The sequence below is a fragment of the Pleuronectes platessa genome, chromosome 13 (assembly GCF_947347685.1).
Source record: "Pleuronectes platessa chromosome 13, fPlePla1.1, whole genome shotgun sequence".
NCBI lineage: Eukaryota > Metazoa > Chordata > Actinopteri > Pleuronectiformes > Pleuronectidae > Pleuronectes > Pleuronectes platessa.
In genome coordinates this window covers 3,935,877-3,951,205 of record NC_070638.1, presented here as the reverse complement: position 1 = coordinate 3,951,205, position 15,329 = coordinate 3,935,877, and positions in this window count along the sequence as shown.

Here is a 15,329-nt window from a genome sequence, read left to right as displayed (position 1 = left end):
CTGGGTCATGGCGTGGCCTTAAAGACCGTCACGGCCTTCTTCTCCTGGCTGCGGGAGGTGAAGTCCCAGGATAATTGAGGAGGGGAGACCCCCCCCCCCCCCGGGGGACAGGACGGAGCAGAACTACGTCCTTACAGCAGGACGACATGTTTACTTCTGGAATTGTTTTTTCTTTTTTCTTACTTTTCTTTTGTAAATACATGAAAGACAATAAAAAGTATTTCAAAAATGCTCGTTCTCATGATTTGTTCTTTCCATGGTTTGGTGCTTATAGGGGATAGGACTCAGTGTATGTGTGTGTGTCTGTGTGTGATGAACTGAGACAGTTGTGTTGTGTTGGAAGTTGCCGTAGCATGGTCAGAAGACCTGTGTGATCAGACCAGGAGAAGCTCCTCAGGATCAACGACTCAGGTTCCACTGGTTTGGTCTGTTTAGTGGTCGAAGCCCAAACAATCAAACAGCACCGTGTGGTTGAAAGTGTCTCAGCAGCTTGTCGCCTCATATAGTTCTTATTTGTAGCATCTTTTGTATGTGTGTATCTAGGTTGTGTGTTTATGAAGCTATGACATGTTTGAGTGTTGTCCGGCATAATGTGATCACGTGACCACCAGGTCGCCCAAAACACACCCACTGTGAACATGGATACTGGAGACATGTGATCAACTGATGATTCAATTTATTGGCAATTATTTAGGTTATGTCCAAGCAATAATCTTGCACTTTTTAATATGACTCTATATAATTGTTTGACAGGTATTTTCCAGAACTGAAGATTGGACCCAAAACCCTGAAATATTCACTTTACAGTTAAATAAGACAGAAAAGTAACAAAAGGCTGAAATATATAATTATTGTACAAATGTTTTTTATTATCACTGTTGCTTTTTCTCAGTGAAGGTTAGATAGATAGATAGATAGATAGATAGATAGATAGATTACTTTATTCATCCCCGAAGGGAAATTAAGTCGTCATAGCAGCAGGTATATTTGAATACAATAAAATACAATACAATAGAATAAAATAAAAAATATTGAGGTAGAAAGAATAAAAAAACAGGAACACAAGATAAATAGGTAGATAAGGTGCAGTGGCAAGATGATGGTAATAGTACTGATGATATGATGGTAATGTTATTGTTAGACAGTATATACAAATAGTACAGTATATATAGTATATAATATAACATAATATATATATTTATATATGATTGTAATTCTACCAGTATAATAGCAGTATATAGTAATAATGGCAGCATAAATATAAGTATTCGACTATACAATAGATAATATAATATACTATGAGTGTAAGAATATGTAGACAGTGTGCAAAAGACAATATTATTGTATAAAATGATATATAGTATCAATATGGTTTATATGAACACATAGCGGAGTGTTTTACAGGGTACACAGTGCGAGGAGACAGGTACATTTAGTGCAGTTCTGTGATGGTGGCTCTGACAGAGGTAGAGGAGTTGTACAGTCTTATTGCAGTTGGGAGGAACGATTTCCTGTATCGTTCCTTAGAGCAGCGGGGTTGAATGAGTCTGTGGCTGAAGCTGCTCCTTAGCCTTTCCAGTGTTTTGTGGAGGGGGTGAGAGGGATTGTTCATGATTGCCAGCAGTTTTGCCAGCATCCTGTCCTCCACCACCTCGTCCAGGGTGACAAGCTTAGAGCCAACCACAGACTCTGCCTTCCTAAGGAGTTTTCTCAGTCTGTTGGCGTCCTTTGCCTTGATGCCCACACCCCAGGACACCACAGCAAAGAAGATGGTGCTCGCCACAACAGACTTGTAGAAAATCTGCAGCATCTTGTTGCAGACATTGAAGGACCTGAGCCTCCTCAGGAAATAAAGCCGGCTCAGGCCCTTCTTGTAGACGGCCTATGTGTTGGTGGACCAGTCCAGTTTATTGTCCAGTGTGACACCCAGGTACTTGTAAGCAGGGACCACCTCCACATCCGTCCCACCGATGCAGACAGGAGAGGGCAGGGGCTTGTTCCTCCTGAAGTCCACCACCATCTCCCTCGTCTTCTTCACGTACAGGATATGAGTTCTCTGTTCAGTGTGTGTGTGTGTGTGTGTGTGTGTGTGTGTGTTCTTAAGGGGTTTGTGTTTTTTACTCTTCAAACAAGTGACTTATGTTTACAGATACAAAACGGTTGTCAACCTCTGATCAGAAGAAGTTGTTTTGTTGTGTCATCATTAGACAGAGGTAAACAGATGTTTGTTCCACTTTATTTCCCATGAAGGTTTTTCTTTTATCGGTTTTTACTGGAGTCGTTTGTCTATATTCACTAATATTGTTTCAGTTCATGTTTGTGTTGATTTTATTTGATCAAATTGCTTCAATTGTTTCTCTGTGACAAGAAGTTATTCACTCACCGAACCTCAGGCACAGTAGTATTAGTAACCAACCAGTTAGTTATAGATGTAACGTTAGATGGTTAAATAATTTGTCAACAAGCTGTCAAAAAAAAAAACATGTTTAAACTCCAAGAAAACTGAGGAACCAGCAAATAATCAGATTGAAGAAACAACGGATTCTTTCCTTTTAACAAAGACCTTTAATCACTGATCAGTGTCTACAAGTCGATTCATCATTTAATCAGGGAGCAGGTTGGTTTCTGTGTGTCTGAGGAAATCAGTTAATGATTCTTCTACTGTAACAGATGAGGCCTCTGAGATTTCACCAAGGTTAAATGAGTTTGTATAGTTTCTGGTGAAGAACTCCATCTCCCATGAGTCATAGCAGACAGACATCCTATCAAAATGTATCAGAGATAGTTTCAGGATTCAAAGATCTACATTATCTTCATATTCAATTACAATGAACCTGAAGGATCCTTCTCTCTCCATGATATGTATATATACATGTAAAGATGTATGGAAATAATATGAAAAACAAATGGTAGCATCAGCAAATACCTACATGAAGAAATTAGAAATTCATTTTTTTTCTTCATATTTATACATATTTTGTAATTACTATATGGTTATACTTCATTAGATTGGTTGAATTATTTCAAACCAATAGGTTTTAATTATTAAATTTATATTTTTTATGAAATTTCACATTTTGATTTCTCATTTATAAATTAGATGGTTGTATTTTTGTATTAGATTCATTATCATTAGATTATCATTTTTTTAATCCTTTAAAGTTTCCATATGTATAAATGAAATAAAATATAAACAAACATAAATACAATCATAGCAGTCCACAAATCCAAGATCATCAGAAATGAGGAATAACTTAAAACCAAGATGACATTTGTCGAATCTGCATAGCAACGAAAACACAATAATATTTATCAGTCAGGCGTTTAACAAATAGTTTATAACACTTTATATGTATGATTGTTAGTCATAAACAAGGCTGACAGAGAGTCACACCTCCACCGAACCCAGTATTCCTCGATCCCTAAATAGCAATATCTTTATGACCTTTTTTTAATGATAAAATTCAAACTATTAGAAATAAAATCAACCATCTCCTGCCCTCAATTGGCACTAATACCCTCCCAGCAACAGAGATCTCAGAAACGGCTGAGAATCCTACCCATTACTTAGACAGCTTCTCTCTGATCACCCGTGATCAGTTTACCAAAATAATCTCAGGTTCTAAACCAACAACCTGTATTTTAGATCCCATTCCTACAAAATTACTTAAAGAAATTCTGCCCCTAATTGATAGTTCGTTACTTAACATTATCAATCTGTCATTATCATCAGGTTATGTACCACAGTCTTTTAAAATAGCTGTCATCAAACTCAAAAAACCCACTCTGGACCCAGAGGTTTTAGCCAATTACAGGCCAATATCTAATCTCCCCTTCATGTCTAAAATCTTAGAAAAAGTTGTAGCGAATCAGCTGTGTGAGTTTCTCCAGGAAAATAATATATATGAAGACTTTCTCGGGGTTTAGAGCCAATCATAGTACAGAGACAGCCTTGGCAAAAGTCACTAATGACCTTTTAATAGCCTAAGATCAGGGACTTGTGTCTGTCCTCGTTCTGTTAGATCTCAGTGCAGCATTCGACACAATTGACCATCAAATTTTATTACAAAGGCTCTAACAGTTAATTAACATTAATGGAACCGCCCTTAACTGGTTTAAATCGTACTTTTCTAATCGCTCCCAATTCGTGCAAAATAATGATGAGTCATCTGTGCGCACCAAAGTTAACCATGGTGTTCCACAGGGCTCTGTGCTCTGCCCAATTTTATTCTCATTATATATGGTTCCACTAGGAAACATTATCAGGACACACTCGGTAAATTTCCACTGCTATGCGGATGACACCCAGTTATACTTATCAATAAAACCTGAACAAAGTAATCAATTAACTAAACTTCGAACATGTCTCAAGGACATAAAAACCTGGATGACCCGCAATTTTCTCTTATTAAACTCAGACAAAACAGAGGTTATAATACTTGGCCCAAAACACCTTAGAGATACATTATCTAATCTAGTGATGACATTGCCCTTGCTTCCAATGAAACAGTCAGGAACTTGGGAGTGATCTTCAATCCTGATTTATCCTTTAATTCTCACTTAAAACAAATTTCTAGAACCGCTTTTTTCCACTTGCGTAATATTTCAAAAATTAGACATGTCCTTTCACAAAAAGATGCAGAAAAACTAGTCCACGCCTTTGTTACATCGAGACTGGACTATTGTAATTCATTATTATCAGGCTCCAGCATTAAGTCGTTAAAGACTCTACAGCTTGTCCAAAATGCCGCAGCACGTGTCCTGACGAGAACAAAGAGAAGAGAGCACATTTCTCCAGTATTAGCATCGCTACACTGGCTTCCAGTTAAATCTCGAATAGAATTTAAAATTCTTCTCCTCACCTTCAAAGCCCTTAATAATATAGCGCCTTTTTACCTTAAAGAGCTGTAAGTACCTTATAAACCCACTAGAGCACTCCGCTCCCAGAATTCAAGCCTACTTGTCGTCCCTAAAGTCTCTAAAAGTAGAGTAGGAGCCAGAGCTTTCAGCCATCAAGCCCCTCGGCTGTGATATCATCTACCACTTTCAGTTCGGGAGGCAGACACCATCTGTTTGTTTAAGAGTAGGCTCAAAACCTTCCTTTTTGATAAAGCTTATAGTTAGAGCTAATTAGTGCGGAAGAACGTAACTTGTTCTATTTTATGACACATGACACACGGAGCTTCTCTTTCCAGCTTCTCCTTCCTCTTGTCCATCCCTATCCCCCTTCCCCGGAATCCCTTTGCTTTATCACCCGCAGATCCAGGGCCTCTGTGGCCGCACCATGGATTGCGGTTTGTGGATCGCGCACCGGGGCTCGCAGTGTTGGATCCAGTGTGGCGGATTCTGAGTTATGTGGGCTGATCGTGGTGCTGGTGGCGGACCCTGTGTCGCGTTGGCATTGGGCACGGGCGGTGGACCAGGACCGCGGTGGTGGCTCGTGATGGGTCCTGCCTGGACGGTGACTGAGGACTGGAGTGGCGTCTGGTCTGGATGGTGGATCGTGGTCTGGATGGTTGCTGACCATGGACTGTGATTGCAGCGGGACTGCTTGGCATGTCATGTTGGGGTTGTCCTTCGGGATGTCTACCCTCATCAAATGCTGCTAGAGACTTTAATCTTTAATCTTGAAGACTTTAATCTTGATGATGTTTTCCTGCACGTGGCATCTATTGCACTTCTGTCCGTCCTGGGAGAGGGATCCCTCACATGTGGCTCTCTCTGAGGTTTCTACGTATTTTTAGAGGTTTCTACGTATTTTTACCCTGTTAAAAGGGTTTTTAGTAGTTTTTCCTCACTCTTGCTGAGGGTTAAGGACAGAGGATGTCACACCCTGTTAAAGCCCTATGAGATGAATTGTAATTTGTGAATACGGGCTATACAAATAAAATTTGATTGATTGATTAAAAAGCCATTTTCACAGAATCTGTTTAGTTTGATCTGAACATAAGACTGGAAATCCTCTACACACAGAGTGAAGACAAACACAACCCTCTGCCCAGAGCGGCAACACAACCCGGCACTGATCCACGCGGATTTAAATCAGCTGAGCCTGTGGATAAGACATTAAACGAACCGATGATGAGACACCATCATGTGTTCCAGCTCCTCCTGTCTCCTTCCAGCAACGCTTTCCTAAGTAACAATCTCTCTGTTCTGTAGAGGTTCTTATTAAAATCACAGTGACATAATCAGAACTGTTGTTATTTGCATCATGTCCCGTTGTTGTACTTCCAGCTGTGAGACGCGTGATTATCTCCGCTATGACAGGATGACTCAAAATCTACTGAGCTGGTTTCTGTGAGATTCTGTGGTGAGGGGACCGACTCAAGGGAGAATCCATTACAATTTGGAGCACATTGTTGATTTGACTGCTCTACGATAAGGAGAAGAAAGTTAATAGTTTGCCCAGGTTATTTAATTAGGAACAGGTTGTCCTGGGGAAGAAGAGATGATGACAGAAAACCTAACTTGAACCTTTGAGCTGAACTCGTCTGATCTGTCCCACTCACGATCTGTCAACTCCCTCAAAGTTAAATGTGCAAAACTGTCGAGTAAAAACTGAATCTACCTCAGATCAAGCAGAACGAAAGAGGAAGGAGAAGCAGCGTCTCTTCCTCTGGTCAGATAAACAAATAATGACAGTAGTAACCTCCTTGGTTTGATGAAAAGGTGACGAGAGCAAGAAAGAGGCTGAAACATTCCCACACCTGTTTCCTGGGCCACAGATAAGTTTTCATTCAAACTGACATAATGAACAAAAGTTAAGGAATGTTGTTTAATGAGTTCCGGGCCTTTTTCATAACAAAAGGTTACATCTCCGTCTAAGACCATTTCTCAAATTCATCATTTACTCGCAGCGAACCCGTAGAACCCTGACGTGAATGGATAACGAGTGGTTGAGGGTTTGAAGACAGAAAAGCTCAGAGACTTTCACACCTTCTCCTTCGTGAGCAGAGTCAGAAGCCTGCGTGTGAAATGTGGACTAGGATGTGTGGTGGTCCTCTCTCTGCTCCTGACATCCAGCAGGGGTGATGGCTGTGCTCAGCAGGGCAGTGTGTAAGTCTGTGTGTGTGTGTGTGTTTGTGTGTGTGCCTGTGTGTGTGTGTGTGCCTGTGTGTGTGTGTGTGTAAAGTTGGGGAGCTGTGCTAGCTCAGGAGGTGAGGGTTCAGGCCGACTCTCTGCAGCACGTCCTGGGACATACACAGCACTGGATTCACCGGCTTGATCAGCTCGTCTCCGAGGAGGGAGAGACCTGCGACTCTGCTTTCAATCCCATAAACACTCAACTTCATTATGATGATTTTTTTTTTGCTTTTAAATGCAGGTGAATGTATTTTAGAGGGTAACGCTTCCATCTAGTGCTGGTTAGTCTTTTCTTTGAATTTTCAAAGCCACAAACGGTGAATTGTTGTCAAAAGAAAAGCAACTTTGAACAAAAAACATAAATATGCATCGATCAACACAATAAAATATATAATAAAATAGGTTTAGTTATTGTTTGTCAACGCTCTTTAACCCGTTACTGCAAACAGAATCAGGTTGCAGAGGAAATCAAACCTTTATTGCCAAACAAGGAGAGGTGGTGAGTCAATCACTGTGTCATCCTCTCTGCATATTCATCCTCTATCTGTCAGTTTGTCTCCTTTGTTTGTTTGACCTGTGTTAGGTCTGGGCGTCACTTTATTACCACAACTTATTGTTTCCTAATAGACTCAAATCATGTATTGTTTCACTTGTTTAAACGTGTGAATGAATGAGAACTTGTATTTAACCAAAACTTGACAATGTAGGAATTTTGACCCTTTTTTAAATTCAAATGATCGTGTTTTTGCTTGAATTTTAAAATAATGATTTGAAACACATTGCCTACCCCTAACCTGTAGTATCTGTCTTTTATTACATCAGCGTTTAATTTTCCTGTTAGTCATTCTCTCTTTTAATTTTTCTAAATGGCAATAATCTGTGTACATGACTTTTATTTTTATCAAATTAGAGTTACATTCAAGGACCCATGAAAAGTACATTTTTTTGTATTACAAGTTTGTTCGAAAATTAATTTTAATATGCATATGAGCTCCACACTTATTGAATATGTCCTAATTTGCATAGGTAGAAACACCATTCATATGAAGGACAAATGCATCGGCCCAACTTAATCCAGTCATCCCACTGCCAATGGGTGATGGCAAAGCTGCTTTTAGACTGGCCTCTAACCTGAAAACTGCCTGGCTTGGTAGAACCTGCCAGGGGTATAACCCCCGCCGGGCTACTTTGCCTGGACTATAAGAGCAGAAGCTCTCGGTTGAATTTAAACAAGATCTCAAATCCGTAGATGGTAGAGGTTTGGTTAGTTTAAACTAAAGACAACTGTCTTCTCTGCTTGTAACCACAATGGTTTGTGTTTAACAAGCCGTCTCCCTCTGTCCATCTCCTCTCTTCACAGTCTTCATACAACCCGGGACAAAATGCTGACTCCCTCTCTGGTGGACTCTCCCCAGACACAGCCAATAAATGCACAGCCACAGAGTCGGCCGGTGATTGTCCCTCCGGTGTTTCATTTACAGCTCACCCACCTCGGAGCAACCAGCTGTTGTGATTGTTATGATTACTGTTGTTGAGAGTTGGGACTTTGTCCGTAATGGAGGATTTCTGTGCTGGCTGTAGATATTTTATATGTAATAAGTTATGAATTTTATTTGTAATGTAAATCTCATATAGTTCGATCAGTGTAGTCTAAGTTAAGATGGGTAGTACTAGTAACACATTAAGACCTTTTGTGCAAAATCTCCCAAAGCAAAAAGCCTAGTAAGAAGTATCAAAATATGATATTTTCCAACATTCTTGGTTTAATCACACTTAATATTGATTGGTTCCTTTCAATCAAGAGAGCAAGACTAACCAGACCTGAGTCAGAAAATTCACTCATGCAGGATATCTTTTTTAAACATGTTGTGTTTATCACTTATTGACAATTTGGAATTATAAACATTGTCCAAGGGCTGAGTGATATATCAAGAATTATCACAATAAATGTCACATCAGCTTTTTTTTAAAGATTATAGGCAGATTTTTGATCCTGAGTGATGATCTATGTCATCAGAGTCCTTTTCCTATATTGTTGCTTAAGATTAAAGGCAGATTTTAAATCTGCCTTTAAATGTAGTGACTATAGGCATTTTCCTTTGTTGAACTGTCTCAATAAATCAGTAATGTCAGTGTCAGTCAGGTGCTCTCCTCACAACCAAGCAGTTTGCTACAGAACCTCCACTGACCCATATTCAGGTAATTTACCCAACTGTAAATTCCCTCCTGCTTCTGTTCTTTCACCATCATATCAGTTGGTACCTGCATGCAAAAAAAGAGATCAAGAATTAATCAAGTGTTTCTCTCCCATCTTACCTACAGTAATTCCAGAGGACTCAGATACAGACTGCTAGGCCCTACATCGTGACAAACACAACCTCCATACTCACAGATTCCTTACATCCGTCTAACCCACTAATATGCCTTCCACAAAGCCCAAGCCTTGCCGTTCCAAGAAGGCTGCAAAGTGCAACTTCCCACAGGTGAAAGAAAACACACTGACCTGTTTACAGTTAATGTTTGCTCTCTTTCAGGGGTAGGGGAACCTTTTTTACAGGTTATCACTATATTGCATATTAGGATCAGTAGCATGTACTCAAATATGTTCTGCAGACGGCTCACATTAAACACAGATAAAATACCCATTCTCTGATATAACTGAATGATGACACCTCCCTAAAAATACTTATTTTGACTCACAAAATCTGGATCCACAATAGATTTCACCTGTTTATGGAATCTACCACTCTAAACATCAAGATCTGTTGAAAGCCAAACTGTAACAATTAGTGTTGCAAAATTCCGGGAATATTCAAAGTTGGAAACTTTCCATGGAAATTAACGGGAATATACCGGAATATACCGGAATATACAGGAATTAACAGGAATCAACAGGAATAAACTGGAAATTGTGTGGATAATTTATACTAACTGTATTTACCTTGTCATATAGAGACATAACTATACACATTTTGTTTTGTCATAGGCTGATTTGAGCCCTGAGGAAACTTTGGGCACTTGACTATATGCTTCTGCATCTTTGTGTCATTCTTAACGTAGGTCTTTGCACAGTATTTGCAAATGTACACAGCCTTTCCTTCTACATTGGCTGGGGTGAAATGTCTCCATCCATGAGATAGTACACTTGGCATTCCTCTATAGAATAAGATGAGAAAAAAGCTTGTAAAAAAACACTAAAGCAATGCCAGAGATATAAATAGTTGGCCAATTGGAATCATATTTAAAAATGTTTATAATTGATGGATAAATGAATAGAAATAGGCTGGATGAACAGATGAACAATCCTCAATCAGCATGCTAATATATTTTCCCCAGTAATATCATCGAAACTTACCTGACTGGTCCTGCACACTCCGGCAGGCCTCAATAGCCCTGCTGTAGTGTGAAGGATGCTGGGAATTATCTGCATATGTGATGGAGAAATGCACAGTGCAAGGTTGAAATTCAACGTGCAGTGTGTGCTGCATTCCATACATCTTTAAAAAAGAGTTTTGAATGATGTTATTGTTGCTCTGTGTTTAATTTGTGTGTTTTTTTTCAAAATTCCCGAGCTGAATATTCCCATGGAAAGTTTCCAGAAAGTAAAAAAAAAAAATCGCCCCTTTGCAACACTAGTAACAATAAAACATAACCTCCTTTGTGGAGGAACTAATCAGCTGACTGGTAAAATGGGTGTGGATGCAATTTGGAAACTGAAAATGTTTGGGAACTCTGCAATTCATTTATCATCATGTTAACGTGTATATACTTGTTAATAGTTGAAAGTGTGGGAAATGTGCTATAATTTAATGCATACAATTTAATTTAGTTTTATTTTACAGAATGAAGATGTAAAAATGATGATACAATTTCTAAATATTTTCTTGTATTTATGTTTTATTTCAATTTATAGTTTGTGTCCATGGTTAGTGGATTTGATCCATCATGTATAAGTTCTTCACAGTGTGTAACACAGCTGACGGCTCACACACATTGTGTCATTGTCCTCCCAGGTCCGTAGCTTGGACCCCAATCAGGCTGGCAGGGACATCCTAGAGGACATCATGGAAGGGGGTCGAGAGGGCTGGTATTTTTCACCTCCTCGAAATTACCCCTCCTCTATTTTCAGCTCACCACAGGTGAGTCTCTCTCTCTCTCTCTCTCCCTCTCTCTCTCTCTCTCTCTCTCTCTCACACTCTCACGCTTGCCCAATGTCTCACCCGCAGTAGTTAGAGGTAGTGTAGAGTTAGCTTCAGCTCATCAGCCTGGATCTTTAGCTGAGGGATGGAGAGATTGTTGCCTGGTAGCAGTGTGAGCGCTCCGCTCTAATCCTTATTTCACAAAATCTGGATCCACACTAGATTTCACCAGTTTATGGAAATTACCACTCTAAACATCTAGATTCCTTGAAAGTGAAACTGTAACAATAAAACATAACCTCCTTTGTGAAGGAACTAATCAGCTGTCTGGTAAAACGGGTGTGGATGCAATTTTTCTAAACTGAAAATGTTTGGGAACTCTGTAATTCATTTATCATCATGTTAATGTATATATACTTGTTAAAAGTTTAATGTGTAGGAAATGTGCTAAAGATAAATGCATACAATTTAATTGGAATGGTGAGGTCAGCTGATAAGAGCCTTTCATAGACATATCAGCATTGGTTTTATTTTACAAAATGAAAAATGTAAACAAGATAATACAATTGCTATGTATTTTCTTGCATTTATGTTTTATTTCAATTTATAGCTTGTATCCATGGTTAGTGGATTTGATACATCATGTATAAGTTCTTAGCAGTGTGTAACACAGCTGACGGTTCACACACATTGTGTCATTGTCCTCCCAGATCCGTAACCTGGACCCTGATCAGCTTGGCAGGGACATCCCAAAGGAGACCATGGCAGAGGGTCAAGGGAGCAAGGATTCATCTCCTCCTGGAGGTCACCGCTCCTCTCGCCCAACCCAACAACAGGTGAGGCTCTCTCTCTCTCTCTCTCTCTCTCTCTCTCTCTCTCTCTCTCTCTCTCTCTCTCTCTCTCTCTCTCTCTCTCTCTCTCTCTCTCTCTCTCTCTCTCTCTCTCTCTCTCTCTCTCTCACTCTCACACTCTCACATGCTCAAGCTTGCCCAATGTCTCACCCGCAGTAGTTAGAGGTAGTGTAGAGTTAGCTTCAGCTCATCAGCCTGGATCTTTAGCTGAGGGATGGAGAGATTGTTGCCTGGTAGCAGTGTGAGCGCTCCGCTCTAATCATGATTCACAAAATCTGGATCCACACTCGATTTCACCAGTTTATGGAAATTACCACTCTAAACATCTAGATTCCTTGAAAGTGAAACTGTAACAATAAAACATAACCTCCTTTGTGGAGGAACCAATCAGCTGTCTGGTAAAATGGGTGTGGATGCAGATTGGAAACTGAAAATGTTTGGGAACTCTGTAATTAATTTATCATCATGTTAACGTGTATATACTTGTTAATAGAGGAATATTTGGGAAATGTGCTAAAATTAAATGCATACAATTTAAATTGGGATGTTATAAGATAAAATCATACCACTGATTCTAAAAGTTCACCATTTCTGTACAATGTATGTATTTCCCTCCCTTTTTTTGTTGATAATAAGTTTCTCCTAATCCTCTTAACTTGCAGTATCGCGACAGACAACCCTATGTGCGACGTCCTCAGCAGTATCAGGACCATCGCACCTACGAACCTCGTCCTGGTCCAGAGGGGAGACACCCTGACTACCCAGAACAGCGTGGGTACTCCGGTGCTAAGAGAATGGTGAGTAACTTAGGAGTTCCTGTTGGCCGCTCCAGGAACTACATCCCTGAGCTCAGTTCAGTTCAGTCGTTGACTCGAGTCGAGTTGAATAGATTAGAATTGAGGTCAGTTGAGTCAAATGGTTCAGCTGAGCTCAATGGTTCATTTCAGTTGAGTTCAGATGTTAAGTTGAATAGATTTGGTTTAACTTTAAGATTTAATTGCTACAATATGTTAAGAATACAAAGCAAAAACTGAATTTTCTTACACAAAGCTATAGAATAATTAATTGTTTGCTTATGATGTCAGCTGACTCACACACATTGAAGGATGTAGAACAGGATGAATGAGGACGCTGCCATTAAAAGACTTTCTTTCCATTTTCCTCTGGAAACATGAATTGTTTGAGAAAAGCTTTTTCCATATTAATGATTGTTATTTATGACACACATTGTGTTATTGTCCTCCCAGGTCCGTGACCGGGACCCCGATCAGCGTGGAAGGGACATCCCAGAGGAGACCATGGCAGAGGGTCGAAGGAGCTGGTATTCATCGCCTCCTGGAGGTCACCGCTCCTCTCCCCCCACACCACGACAGGTGAGGCTGTCTCTCTCTCTCTCTCTCTCTCTCTCTCTCTCTCTCTCTCACACACTCTTCTGTCTCTTTTGTCTCAAGAACTCCAAACGGCCTGGCAAGCAGACTCCTAAAGCCGTCGGCCCCACTACTCAGCCAATCGTGGTGAACAAAAAAGGGGCCACCGACACCAAACCAGGGCCAGGTCTGACCCAACACTCTCACCATTCTTTTAAGCTATTTCCACAGATCCTAAGAGGAAGGAGTGCCACTCTTAACAATCTAACCAAGGCAGTTTTAACTCCAGAACTTTTAAAATGATATGAGAATTTTTTTTCATGTTAATGGAGATATGACCAGTCAAATGTGTCAAAAATATCACATTACTAAATATATCAGATTACTTATATGTGTAGAACTATTAAGTGTAGTTTGTGGTACAAATATTACCTTTTGCTGATTGAGTACTGAAGACATGTATTCATCTGTACTTTTCCTTCTTCCAGATGTTGTGCCAAAACTGCAACCAGCTGCAGAGAGGTCTACCTCCCCTGGGCTTGTGCCACCTGATGTTCAGCCAAAGAAATCAGGGAATGCCTGCAAACCAGTTGTGACTAGGGTAAGCCTCCCAGCAGAACCAGAGGCAGATATAACAGAGGTACGACCAAATATACACAAACTGAAATCCACAAAGCAGTGGGCATATATATAAATTACATATACAGACTTTTTTGATAATTAATTTTAGTCTACGTGATTGAAATATTGGAAATTCCAGTACAAATGATGTTTAAATCTGTAAATATAGATAAATCATTGTCAGTATTATTTAATTTCCGTATAACTAGTAGCTTAACGATAAGACTAGTTTTTCATGTGGAGCGAGAGAATGGTCTTTGTGCTTGAAGACGTCAGAGTTTAAATACTTGTTGTGAGCTATTCCCCTCAGGACCTGTTCAAGAAGGTCAGCAGTATCTTGAACTGGCAGAAGCCTCAGAAGTTCCTCCTGCTGGTGAAGCAGGTGAAGGACTCGCCCATCGCCACAGAGGAGCAGCTCCAAGGAGTCGTGGACCTGGTGTTCGACCAAGCCATGAACGAGACCTGCTTATTGGTGACCTACGCCAAGATGTGCAGCTGCCTCGCCACGGTAAGCAGGTCGCTTAGTTGAGCAGAGAAGTGTGTCGACTATGGAACGAGAGAGTCTTGTGTTTGTAAAGTAACTGTTTGAATTGGATTTGGAGAAGTACATAAATACAGCTTTTTCATAAACTGTAAATTCATCAGATGCAAAAAAACGATGGAGGAATTAAGTGTAATCTTTTAACCATCTATCGGAGGGGTGTGCATGAAGTGTGTCAATCAACAACTTGCTAAATGTTTATACAGCAAATGGATCAATTGGTTCATATTCAGCTCCGCCTTGATGCAGAATAATGCTGTGAAAAGTAACACAATTCAGTACAGTGTGATGATGAGGTTTTATTGTTTTGTTGCCTCTAGAGTCTACACCAGACGACACACACTATTTATTAAGGAGTTTGAAAATCAGTCACAAATAATGCTTTAAAAAAAACGTGCATATCCTTAATTATAGACTCTATTAACAAGAGTTCTAGAGAAACTATTACATTTTCTGTCTGCCATCATTTGATAACATAACCTTACATATATTAGTCATTAAAATCAAAATAATCCAGATACGAAGATGTTAATTTGTTGATATATAAAAAACAAATTATTTATTTTATTTGAATGCTTATGTTCTCTACTGACTTCTTTCCACTTACTGTTCATGTGCAGCTCACAGTGCCCTGCACTGACAAACCCCAAGACACAGTCAACTTCCGCAAGCTGCTGATAAGCCGCTGTCATAGGGAGTTTCAGAAAGAGAAGGTGGAGGATGT